This window comes from Erythrolamprus reginae, chromosome 1 (assembly GCF_031021105.1).
Source record: "Erythrolamprus reginae isolate rEryReg1 chromosome 1, rEryReg1.hap1, whole genome shotgun sequence".
NCBI classification, from domain to species: Eukaryota; Metazoa; Chordata; class Lepidosauria; order Squamata; family Dipsadidae; genus Erythrolamprus; species Erythrolamprus reginae.
The window spans coordinates 314507898-314520896 of record NC_091950.1 but is presented as its reverse complement, the minus strand read 5'-3'; positions in this window follow the sequence as shown (position 1 = coordinate 314520896).

The window sequence follows — 12999 nt, the reverse complement described above, 5'->3', positions numbered from 1 at the left end:
TAGAACTTGGTTAGGGCTGGAAAGAAAAAATCTGAGCAATAAGAAAAAACTGCAGAGACGGGGCTTGGAAAACATTCTTAGCAGAGAGTAACAATGAGCCCTTGCAATTGGTAAAAGCTGGGAACATTGTTAGCATCTGGTTAGGGCTGGAAAGAAACTTACTTGGAGCAAGTTAGAGTAAAAAAAAAACTTTGCAAAGACTTAGAGCTTGAAAAACATTTTTTGCAGACAGTAACAGTGAAAGAACCTGTAAGATAAGAGCTGGGGAAATCGTTAGCTCCTAGTTAGGGTTGGGGAAAAAAGTTTTTAAAAAAGCTGCATTCAGAGTATAAGATGCACCTGAATTTTCAGCCTCTTTTAGGGCGGAAAAAGGGGCGTCTTATACTCCAAAAAATACGGCATTCACAAACAGCTGTCACTACCCATTCCAAACTCCCAAAATGCTCACAACTTTTGCTTCTTAGCCCTTTCTTCTGTCAGATGGGAACACAGCCAAATCAGATGGACTGCAGCTTCTTTTTAGGAATGTCTATGAAATATATTGTGGGATCTGAAATCAATAAATATATGTATATATTAATGTTTGAGGATGGTGCCTGATTTTGCTAGCTTCCCATTTATTTATTTTTAATTAAATTATCATTTTTTCCAGAGAACTATCAGCCATCAACCCTAATCATTTTTGTTGCTAGCAAGAATCTAGAGTGCACCATTTACAGATATGTAAAACTTCAAATGTGTATCTGGGAAATTTTCTTTACTTTTAAAAGATAAGCAAATAGAAATTTGGGTACGGACTTATGAAACCTGGGAAGGTCCAGGCCTCTTTCTTCTGCTATCCTGTTTTTCCCTTTTCCAATTTTTTATTCTTTTTTCGACATTGCTGATATTGAGTTGGGACCAAAGGACCGGTCAGATACCAACTATTTAATCTAATCCCTGGGAAACAGCCGAGAAGATACAAAAGGCAGTTTGTGTAGGAAACAAAACAATATTCTCTTCCTGTACCGCCAGCTTGTTCTGGTCTCTTACTTACTAAGAAAGGGAAGTGACTTTCTGAGAGCAATATATCATCATTAGCTGCAATGCAGTACAAGGTAGCGTCCCTAGCATTACCCCCTTGCTGTATTAAATTGCTTTCCGAGTATTAAAAAAGCATATGAGGCTTCCGTAAGTCAAGGCCTCCCAGCAGAAATCTAACGAATATTGTTTCATTAATTTAAGACATCATTGCTCAACCAAGACTTCCTAAAATACCAGCCAATCAATTATTGTTGGCTGGCTCTTCTGCGCCTTGGGACTCATCTATCATTGGCACATGGGTGCTGCCAATTTACTCACAAGCAAACAGACTGAAAAGGCTTTCTCGTCCCTAAGGTGCAAAATGCAGCAGTACCAAAATATTATCGCCATGGTGATTTTGTTTTCAAGTGTTGCTTATTCTGTTTGACTAATTAGGCACACCAAAGTCACATCCCAGTTCTCCGTGCGGTAAACATTTCGCTGATGAAAACAGAACCAAATATTTTATTTTAGGGAATGAGGCACACCAGAGGCTTGGCTTTATTTTGATGTGTCTGATTTTATTTATTTATTTATTTATTTGGTATTAATTATTCCATTTTTGTGGTGCCTCTTTATTCCTTAATATACTTTCGGAGATTCATCTATCTTCTCTCAACTTCAGGCCTCACATCTTCTCAGCTTCAAGCTCAAGAGTCTTTTTGTCTCAATTTTAGCTCAATTTTCCTTTTTCTTTAAAGGAACTGTAAACAAGCAAACAAACTAATAAATAAATAATGATAAATAGGGATAAATAAATAATGATAAATTAATAGATTGATAAATGATAAATAAATAAACAAACAAAAGATATATAGAAAGAAAGAAAAAAGATAGATGATAGATAGATAGATAGATAGATAGATAGATAGATAGATAGATAGATAGATAGATAGAGTGAAGGGCAACCACTTATCTTGCTACCCAACATGTGCATGCGTATGCCGCACACCAGATTTGGCTTCTGCCTATGCACAGCAAGCAAAATCTCACAAGATTTCATCGAGTTTTGCCGATATTTTTGCTTCCGCGCATGCACAGAATTTAAAAAACGGTGAAAATCAATGAAATCCCGTTAGCACAAGTGAGATTTTGGCTATTTTCACCAGTATTTTTGCTTCGGTGCATGTGCAGAAGCAAAAAAATGGCAATTTTTGCCGTAAATCTGTTGGTCATTCCATTCCTGGGCCATTTCTGATACCCGAACAGGGAGGATCCCATGACTAGATAGATAGATAGATAGATAGATAGATAGATAGATAGATAGATAGATAGATAGATAGATAGATAGATAGATAGATAGATAGATGATAGATCGATCGATCGATCGATCGATCGATAGATAGATAGATAGATAGATAGATAGATAGATAGATAGATAGATAGATAGATAGATAGAGATCAGTATTCCTAGCCCAACTGGAAACTCACACAAGTTTCACAAAAATTCTCTCCAGTGGAAAAATAATTTTTAAAAAAACAGAAGGCATTTTAAGCTATGTATGCATCAGTGAGAACCTTTGCCCACTCCTGCTTTGACACAGTTCTCCTTTGTTTCTGCAAGATTCCCTTCATCTCCTCCATAGCCTGTGAGTGAGACAGCTCGTAGACTTGTCATTAGCTGCACTGTGGACAGCTTACAAGGATTGTTGTCCTTTATCTAACATTGCCCAAGGACAACCTGAAGGTGTGCTCTCATTATTCTGGAAACACAGTCAGGTAAACAATAGCAAGAGAGAATGTATTTTGGGAATCTTCTTCCTCTCAGTAATTAGCTATGTTTCACCCAGACATTTCTCTCCCAACCGTTGCCCACTCCTTTAGTGTCTTATTTTCTGAATTTTCTTCTGGTTTCTCACCTTGGTCCCTTCTTTTTCAACATGAAGACATCCAACTAGACAAAGAACGGCAGAAAAGAGACCTCAAATTTTTCATTAGAAAAAAAAGATGGGGATATTTCCTCTTATTTGCTCATTTTCCAAAATAATTATGGTAGGGTTAGTAACAGACCAGACCAGTTTCTAATTTTCTACTGTGTAGAACCTAGATAATCATAAAATCACCACAGGTTTTTCCTTCCTCCTTTCTTAAGCTATCCTTGCCCTAATATCTTACCACTTGCTTCTTTATTTCATATTATTTTAATTATGGAGATACCAAAAATGAGGTGATAGAGGACAGAGCAACTAATTTAGAAAGAACATAGTCCTGAAGTCATGCTCAACCTATTCCTTATCTGCTCCACTGAACCTGTAGATGAAGGTTAATATTTGATTTTTAAAAGCTGTAGGACAAGAATGTTTTCCTTTTTACTGAAATGGTAGGTGTCTCTAGATACTTTACTGGAAGTGATTCAGGGCTGAAATCCGAATTTTCCCCCTACAGGCTCCGTGGGTGTGGTTTGGTGGGTGTGGCCTGGTGGTCATGTGACTGAGTGGGTAAGTCAACATCACTTCTTTGCCTTAATGACCAAAAAAAAGAAGATATACCAATTATTATACAGAAAACAATAAAAGAGGTACAAACCCGGAGTTTAAGATTTTTTTGCCTCTTCTTCCAAACTATTCTCACCTTACAAACCCAAGCCACCGCCACTGGGATGCCCCACCTCCGGACTTCTGTTGCCAGCGAAGCACCCATTTTTGCGCAGCTGGGATTCCCCTGAGGCTCCCCTCCATGGGAAACACCACATCCAGACTTCCGTGTTTTTGCGATGCTGCAGGGGAATCCCAGAAGCGCAAAAACGGGTGCTTTGCTGGCAACAGAAATCTGGAGGTGGGGTTTCCCAGTGAGGAGAGCCTCAGCAAAATCGCAGCATCACAAAACCACACAAGTCCGGAGGTGGGGTTTTGAGGACTTCCATGTTTTTGCAATGCTGCAATTTCGCTGAGGCTCCCCTCGCTGGGAAACCCCACCTCCGGACTTCCATTGCCAGCAAAGCACCCGTTTTTGCGCTGCTGGGATTCCCCTGCAGCATCACAAAAACACGAGGTGAGGTTTCCCATGGAGGGGAGCCTCAGGGGAATCCCAGCAGCACAAAAACGGGCACTTCAGCTGGCAAAAGGGGTGAGTTTTGGGCTTACACATATTAATCGTTTTACATTTATTCCTATGGGAAACATTGTTTCATCTTACAAACTTTTCACCTTACAAACCTCATCCTGGAACCAATCAAGTTCGTAAGATGAGGTATCACTGTATTTGTGTACCTCTTAACTGTTTTGTGAATAATTGGTATGAGGGTCACCCAGAAAGCAATGCACTGAATTTTTTTCCTCAGCCTACAGTAATGGTACAAATGCCAAACTTTAGATATACACTATTTGAATTGTCAGGAGTGTGTGTATACATTTTGAATTTCTTCAGACAGATAGCATAGCTGCAGCAGATTTTTGAAATGGCGTTTGTAAGTGATGTACATAACAAGCAGTGTGTTGTCATTGAATTTCTCACTGCAGAGAAAGAAACTGTTGGGAACATTCATGAACTTTTGTGTACAGTTTATGGAGAATCTGCAGTCAACAGAAGTACAATTAGTCACTGGGCACAGAGGGTGAGGCCATTAGAAGAACAGAACAGAAGAACAGAAAGTGAGACCATTAGAATAAGGAGTGGTACCGACAGGGCATACACACCCTTGTGTCTCACTGGAGGAAGGCAATAGAATGGGACGGAGATTACATGAAAAAATAGGTAGCGTGGAAGAAACATCATTCTTTCTTGTGTGTAAGTTTCATTGTGTTCAATAAATAATTGTTGGAAAAAAAATGTGGTGCATTACTCGCTGGGCGACCCTCGTATATCTTCTTTTTGCATTTTACCACTGATCTACAGTATTTTTTCCCCAACCTGGTGCTTTCCCGTTTGTTATTAATCTACTAAATTAAATTAAATTAAATTAAAATATCTCAGCCAATAATATATAAATGCAACCTTAATCACAGAATTGTCACTGTGGGGAAAATGGAGATAAAAGTGCTATTGATGTCTGAGCTTCTGAAGGAAAGATTGGATTAAAGTCTAACAAAAATAAAATATGGATTACAAGTTTTTACTTTGAAGATAAAATGGATTTCCAGTTATTTCTGAAAACTGACAGCCCTGATATTGGCAATACACTAAGGAAGAATGTGTTCTATTAAAATAATACCTCTTGATAAAGATTTCATCATTCTGGAGTAATTTGGGAAGAAGAATGAACAGTTTTTCCTGTCACACCTAAGATTTAAAAGTGGCATGTTCTTCAGCTGTTTTTTGAAATAGTTTTAATTGTACCCAGGAGCTGCTATAAAAGCAGAACCTGTTTTAGGGTGGTGTTAACAGCCAATGTACATGCATTATATTGCATGTTCTTTTAGGCAAGCCGCCATCTTTAAAGACCAAAGCCAAATCCTGTAAACACACGTCAATGCTAACACTTTTTTTTCCTACATAAAAATAGACACATTATTCATGATAATTCAGGTGTGGGCAGAATCTGTGGGTTATATGTTTTTGTTTTAATTTTTTTTTCATTCTGTGATTGCTGCAATGAGTAGTGTCATGGTGCAGGAGCATCTTAGAAATCTTACATCTTTGGCCTTTTTTTCCTGTGTGAAATTTCAAAGGAATTTACTTACTTACTTACTTACTTACTTACTTACTTACTTACTTACTTACTTACTTACTTACTTACTTAAAGCTTACTTCATTTTTTAAAAATGCAGTCATCATAACAGTACAGTCAATTTGCTTCTAGGTTTTCAAATAATACTCATGGAATTCCTGGAAATCTGAAAATTAGTGGAATTAAGAACCCAGCAATGATTTGAGTAAAATACATATAGTCTAGGTAGGAGATACATTCTTGCAGAAACCAAATAGAAATACAGTGATCCCCCGGTTATTGCGTCCCCGACCATTGCGAACAGGGTAATTTGCGATTTTTCAACCCGGAAGTCAAAATACCATCTACGCATGCGTGCCCTTTTTTTTCTATGGGCACGCATGCGTAGATGGCAACCGGGAGATCAGCTGCTGGGCGGCTTCCCTGGGTCTTCCCCCTCTTGCTGGCATCAGCGAGGAGTTTCCCCACCGCCCACGCAAACTCCTCGCTGCCGCTCGCCCGCCCTTCGCCTGCCCACGCCGTTCGCTCCCCCTCTTGCTGGCGGGAGGGCGAGAAGCCCTCCCCAGCACCCGCTCGCCCGCCCTTCGCCGCTCACCCGCCCTTCGCCCTGGCGGAGAAATTCCAGCCCCCACCTGGTCCCGCCCGATCCTCCTCCCTGAGGCAGCTCGCCCTCCCATGGCCGCTTCCTCCACCCTCCCTCGCCACCGCAGCCAACGCGCGCTGCGATCTTCAAGCCCGGCTCCTTTCGGCCCAGCATCCCTGGCCAAGCAGCTGCCTTCCGTGACTGAGCCTGGCTGGCCCGGAAGATCGTAGCGCGCGTTGGCTGCAGCGGCGGCGACATTGCTGCCGGCTTGGCTTCGCTCGCTCGCTCGCCGCGCCGCCCCCCAATCTTCGGCTCCTCAGCGGCGAGCGAGCGAAGCCAAGCCGGCAGCAATGTCGCCGCCGCTGCAGCCAACGCGCGCTACGATCTTCCGGGCCAGCCAGGCTCAGCGGATCAAGCCCGGCTCCTCTCGGCCCAGCATCCCGGGCCAAGCGGCTGCCTTCCGTGACGGAGCCTGGCTGGCCCGGAAGATCGTAGCGCGCGTTGGCTGCAGCGGCGGCGACATTGCTGCCGGCTTGGCTTCGCTCGCTCGCCGCTGAGGAGCCGAAGATTGGGGGGCGGCGCGGCGAGCGAGCGAGTGAAGCCAAGCCGGCAGCAATGTCGCCGCCGCTGTAGCCAACACGCGCTACGATCTTCCGGGCCAGCCAGGCTCAGCGGATCAAGCCCGGCTCCTCTCGGCCCAGCATCCCGGGCCAAGCGGCTGCCTTCCGTGACGGAGCCTGGCTGGCCCGGAAGATCGTAGCGTGCGTTGGCTGCAGCGGGGGCGACATTGCTGCCGGCTTGGCTTCGCTCGCTCGCCGCGCCGCCCCCCAATCTTCGGCTCCTCGCTAGCGCTGCGGAAGTTTAAAACACCATCTGCACATGCGCAGATGGTGTTTTTACTTCCGCAGCGCTACTTCACGAAAACCCGCTCGTTGCGGGGGGTCCTGGAACGGAGCCCTCGCACAATGAGCGGGGGATCACTGTATGTTGATAAAGACAGTTTGAAGATAGTCTCACCAAAGAGCCACAGTATAGAAGATGGTACAGTGTTCCCTTGATTTCCGCGGGGGATGCGTTCCGAGACCGCCCGCGAAAGTTGAATTTCCGTGAAGTAGAGATGCAGAAGTAAATACACCATTTTTGGCTATGGACAGTATCACAAGCCTTCCCTTAATACTTTAAATCCCTAAATTACCATTTCCCATTCCCTTAAGAACCATTTACTCACCATTATTACTGGTACTCACCATTGAATAAGACACTTAGTGATCCTGATATTTATGAACATAATTATTTATTAACAATATTTTTTTTTGTTATTTATTTGCAAAAAGTATTAGTTTGGTGATGACATATGATGTCATCGGGTGGGAAAAACCATGGTATAGGGAAAAAACTGCGAAGTATTTTTTAATTAATATTTTTTGAAAAACCGTGGTATAGGCTATTCGCAAAGTTCGAACCCACGAAAATCGAGGGAACACTGTACTCATGGGAACTATTGAGCAATAGTAAATAAGTCTCCACCCTATTGAAATATAAAGATGGTTACTAACTGTCCATCCCAGTAGCCAACGTGCACTTTTTTGTCCATCACTGATCAGATTGGATTGCATACCCCATCATTTCTCACTATACCATCATATATGCTAGACTAATGGGGCATTCTATAACAGCTAAAGAGAGAATTTTGCATTATTCATTCAGTCTTGATGTTTGCTTCAGAGCCATTCATCCTGTTTCAATTGTTGACCAGATTCTAAAACCTCTTTGCAATAAAAGTACCATTGGAGGAAGGGAAGGTACATCTGGAAAATACATGAGTAGAGTACAACAAGTATATTAGCATCTAGCCAAAAATGTTTTTTTCATTGCAAAGTCATGTCTGATCCATTGTGATCCCATGGACAATGTTCCTCCAGGCCTTCCTGTCATCTACCATTCTCTGGAATCCATTTAAACTCATGCCTACTGCTTCAGTGAGTCAATCCAGCCACCTCATTCTATGTTGTCCCTTTCTTCTTTTGCCCTCAATCTTTCCCAGCACTAGGCTCTTCTCCAGTGAGTCCTTCCTTCTCATTAAGTGGCCACAGTATTTGAGTTTCATCTTCAGGATATGGGCTTCTAAAGTGGAATCAGTGTTGATCTCCTCTAGAACTGATCAGTTTGATTGCCTTGCAGTCCAAAGGACTCACAGGAGTCTTCTCCAACACCATAGTTCAAAGGCCTCAATTCTTTGGCACTTCTTTATCCAACTTTCACAGCCATACATCGCAACTGGGAAAACCATAGCCTTGAGTATACGCACTTTTGTTGGCAGGGTGATGTCTGTTCTGCCGGCGTGTCTCAACCGCCCGTAATTACAGGGTAATTAGTCCAGGAAGACACACACCACACGATAAAAGGAAAACCCAAAAGTTTTTATAAACAGAAAAACAGAAACAGCTCCCTTTTTAAATGTCAAAGGGATTTTCTGGTATACACAAGGCACAGGTTCAATGCAGTCCAATTGCTCACCCAATAACTGGGAAATTGAGTCCAATTCTAAAGTCCAGAGAGTCCACACACACAATCCTGAACAGCAAAAACCACGATCTTGACGAAACAATGAATCAGATAAACTGCCATGAGGCTAAAACACCAGGCTGCATTTTTATCTGTAGCACTAATTACAGCAGCCCCACCCAACCACAGGTGGCCTCATTTTCTCTTGTAATAATCCTTCAGTTGTTGTCTCCTATGCATCAAATCTAGACATGCGTGGATGTGTGGATGTATCATTAATTCTTGTTCAGGATCCAGGGATGATACAGATGACTGATCTCCTCCTGGGCTGTCTGTCAAACTCCCCTCTTCCATGTCACTCACGCTTCCTTGGTCAGAGGAGAATTCGTCGGCAGATTTCACTGGGAGCAAAACAGGCCTGCTGCATGTGGATGTCTGCCCCACCTCCACCTCCACATTGCTTGGGGCAGGAGCTGGGCCAGAGCTAACCACAACAATGTCTTTGTCTTTTAATATGCTGTCTAGATTTGCCATAGCTTTCCACCCAGGAGCAAGCATCTTTTAATTTCTTAGCAAAAATATAAACAGCCAAATATGCCCATAAAGTAGGTAGTATTTTTTAAAATCAAAATGTTAATCCTCTTAATTTTGTCAAATATTTTAAAGGTAAAAGTACCTTAAATATTTACCTTAATTTTATTTAACTTATAATATTCTAATAATTTTAAAAGGAGAGATTAAAATTAATGAATTATCCTCATTTAGTGACAGAGCACAGGGTTTTTATCCATTTGGTTAGGATAAAGTGCTCTGATAACAGGATTAGGAAAAATTATCTGATTGTATCCCCAGAAACATATCAACCATTTAGAAAAGGCAAAAATAAACCTATCAAAGCCTTCATAGAGGGTCTCAATCTTGAGGACTTTGTGATCCTCAAACAAGAGTAGGAAACTTGGTGCCCTCCAAATTAATGAAGCTAATTGCATTTCATAGATCAGTGATGGCAAACCTTTTTTTCCTCAGGTGCCAAAAGAGCGTACGCGCGTGATATTGTGCATGTATGAATGCCCACACCCATAATTCAATGCCTGGGGAGGATGAAAACAGCTTCCCTCACCACTACCACCCCCAGAGGCTCTCTGGCGTTTGCCCAGGTTTGCCTGGTGCGCCAGTTGCGGCCCTATTTGGACCGGGAGTCATTGCTCACAGTCACTCATGCCCTCATCACCTCGAGGCTCGACTACTGTAACACTCTCTACATGGGGCTACCTTTGAAAAGTGTTCGGAAACTTCAGATCATGCAGAATGCAGCCGCGAGAGCAATTATGGGCTTCTCTAAGTATGCCCATATTACTCCAACACTCCGCAGTCTGCATTGGTTGCCGATCAGTTTCCAGTCACAATTCAAAGTGTTGGTTATGACCTATAAAGCCCTTCATGGCACCGGACCAGAATATCTTCGGCACCGCCTCCTGCCGCACGAATCCCAACGACCGGTTAGGTCCCACAGAGTCGGCCTTCTTCGGGTCCCGTCGACTAAACAATGCCATCTGGCGGGACCCAGGGGAAGAGCCTTCTCTGTGGAGTCCCCGACCCTCTGGAACCAGCTCCCCCCTGAGATTAGGATTGCCCCCACCCTCCCTGCCTTTTGTAAACTCCTTAAGACCCACCTCTGCCGTCAGGCATGGGGGAACTAAAACATCTCCCCCTTGCCCATGTTGTTTTGCCATTTGACTGATTGACTGTGTGCCTGTTTTTTAATATATATTAGGACTGTTTTATGAATTTATTAATTTTAAATTGTAATTAGATTGGTGGGCATTGGATTTCTTATTATGTACTGTTTTGTTGTTGTTTTTTATTATTGTTGTTGTGAGCCGCCCCCAGTTTGCGGTGAGGGGCGGCATATAAATCCAATAAATCTAATCTAATCTAATCTGGAGGCCAGAAACAGCCTGTTCCCAAATTTTAGTGGACCCAGTAGCCTCGTGTTTCACCCTTTGCAGGCTCCAAAGGATTCCCTGGAGCCCGGGGAGAGTAAAAACAGCCTCCCCCATCCCTCCGGAGGCTCTCTGTGAAATGAAGCAGACCACACAGATATCTTGAAGACGGTTCCGTTTATTCAGCTCTCTTGCAAGTGACTCCAGCAAGGAACGCGTCTGAGCTGTCAGTGTCAAAACAGCTCTATTTATACTTTAAAGGCTCGCGCCTAAAAGAAACGGTCGTGCGTCTTAACCAATCAGACGCGACCTTGATTTATTCACATTTTAAATTGACAGAGACAGTATTTTTACAGAATTTCTTTTTACAGACTTAACACCCCTCCCTCATTGGTTGAGTACAACTGTCAATCAGTGAGCCATGTGATGTAATCCTCCAGTCTGCTTGGCCTGCGTGAAGTCCGATCAGACCTGCGCAGATCATTTGCGTCTGGGATTTCTACGGAGGAGGATGGCTCGCTGTGATCTCTTGTTTGCGGCTGGGCCCGAGTTGGGGCTCCGGCCTGCGGTCGAGGATATGTTGGCGTTGCACCGATTCCTGATGAGGAGGACGGCTCGGAGTCGTTGGAGGATACTTCTGGCCGTGGTGAGTCCATTTGGTAGTCAAAAAGTTCAGGCTGTGTGTGAGAGTCTGTTTGGGGGGAAGAATTTTTGTTAGCGGCCTGTTCGTTGTCAGGTGTTATACGCCCCCGCAAGTGATCTATGTGCCGTTTCCATGTGCGGCCATCCTCTAGTAAAATAATATATGTTTTAGGAGCTGTTTGCTGGATTATTTTTCCTTTGAGCCAATTTAAACCCCCATCAAAAATTTTTGCAAATACATTTTGCCCTAGGTACAAACTTCTTTCAGGGTTTACACAAATTGCATCATTATAATTATTTGTACAGTAACGGGGGTGCAACCTGTCCAGAGGGGACCTTATTTTCCGACCCAATAGAATTTCTGCAGGGCTTTTATTTGTGATGGAATTTGGGGTTATATGCTGCATTAATAAAAATTTATCTAAATTGTGTTGTATTTCCCCTGGGCCTGCCCTGCGTAGTGCTTCCTTGGCTACCCGAACATAACGTTCTGCCAGACCATTAACCCATGGGGAATAAGGAGATGTGAGGGCGTGTCTGACCCCCAAATTACTTAAAAAACATTCAAATTGTCTGGCAGTCAATTGTGGCCCGTTATCAGAAACCAGGATGTCTGGACACCCATGAGTGGCGAACAAATGGTACAGAGCCTTTATAGTGGCACAAGTAGTGATGTTTTGCATGGCTATTATTTCTACCCATCTAGAGAAAGCATCTACTACAATCAAAAAATTCTGAGATCCAATAGGGCCCGCAAAATTGATGTGTATACGTGACCATGGCCCAGTGGGTTTCTCCCATTCAACCGGTGTTGTCTTAGGGGGATTGGGACGTGACTCCTGGCAAGGGTCACAGTTTGCTACCCACTGCTCGATGTCAGTGTCTAGGCCTGGCCACCACAAGTGTCCCCTGGCCAAACCCTTCATTCTAACAATGCCTGGGTGGCCCTCATGCAGCATACATAACACTTTCTGTTTTAGACTGTTGGGAATGACCACCCTGTCACCCCATAACACACAACCCTTCATGTAGGACAATTCCAACCTTTTTGATTTAAAATCTGTTAGTCCTGCTTCCTCAGGGTCTCCTAACCAACCCCTTTGAATACAATTGATAACTTTTAGCAATGTTGGGTCCTTCCTGGTGTATTCAGCTACCTCTTTGGCTGTGGTCAAAGGGTTTTCCTCGAAGTCTAAAAGCAATATGTCCTCTGACGGGGTTGGGTCTTTAACTAAGTCTGCCATGGGGCATCTGCTTAGGCCATCTGCATGGTTTATTGCTTTTCCACCTTTGTGGGTTAATTCATATTGATAACCTGATAAAAATAGTGCCCACCTAATTAATCTGGGGGACATGAAAGGAGGAGTTGGCTTGTTAGAAGCTAGTAGACCTAAAAGGGGTTTGTGATCTGTGATTAGTTCAAAATTCCTCCCACACAGGTAGTTGTGAAATTTCTTCACGCTAGATACTAGGGCCAATGCCTCTTTGTCCAGTTGGCTATAATTTCTTTCGGCCATGGACAATGTTCTGGAGAAAAAAGCGATTGGGGCTTCTGTTTTGTTAGGCATTATATGAGCCAATACCCCGCCTACCCCATAAGCCGAAGCGTCACATGTTAGCCTTATGGGCAATATTGAGCTGTATTGAACCACTACGCT